The sequence below is a fragment of the Penaeus monodon genome, chromosome 32 (assembly GCF_015228065.2).
Source record: "Penaeus monodon isolate SGIC_2016 chromosome 32, NSTDA_Pmon_1, whole genome shotgun sequence".
Lineage (NCBI taxonomy): Eukaryota > Metazoa > Arthropoda > Malacostraca > Decapoda > Penaeidae > Penaeus > Penaeus monodon.
In genome coordinates this window covers 10,623,970-10,624,176 of record NC_051417.1, presented here as the reverse complement: position 1 = coordinate 10,624,176, position 207 = coordinate 10,623,970, and the positions used below count along the sequence as shown (strand labels likewise).

At 49.8% G+C, this 207-nt stretch overlaps 1 protein-coding gene across 1 annotated transcript in view; it reads left to right on the top strand.

The window, feature by feature from the left end:
• LOC119593545 (protocadherin-like wing polarity protein stan) overlaps positions 1 to 207 on the top strand; it is a 22,689-nt gene that overhangs the window by 5,768 nt on the left and 16,714 nt on the right. The window lies entirely within an intron of this gene.

Sequence of the window (207 nt, the reverse complement as noted above, 5' to 3'; positions counted from 1 at the left end):
CATTTGAAAAAAAGAAAATCATTCGGGTCCACGTTTAAAGCAAGCTTGCTCTCCGTTAGGCTTAAGCCCAGCGATTTCACTGCCCCCCTTCAGCGAAGTCGTCGTCCTCGCGACCTCGAGGACGAGCGACTTTAACTGAACTCGCAGGGCTGTCTAGCTCAGCCATGTTAGGTTAACCTCCAAGTTGGGTTTCTGATTACGTTAAGG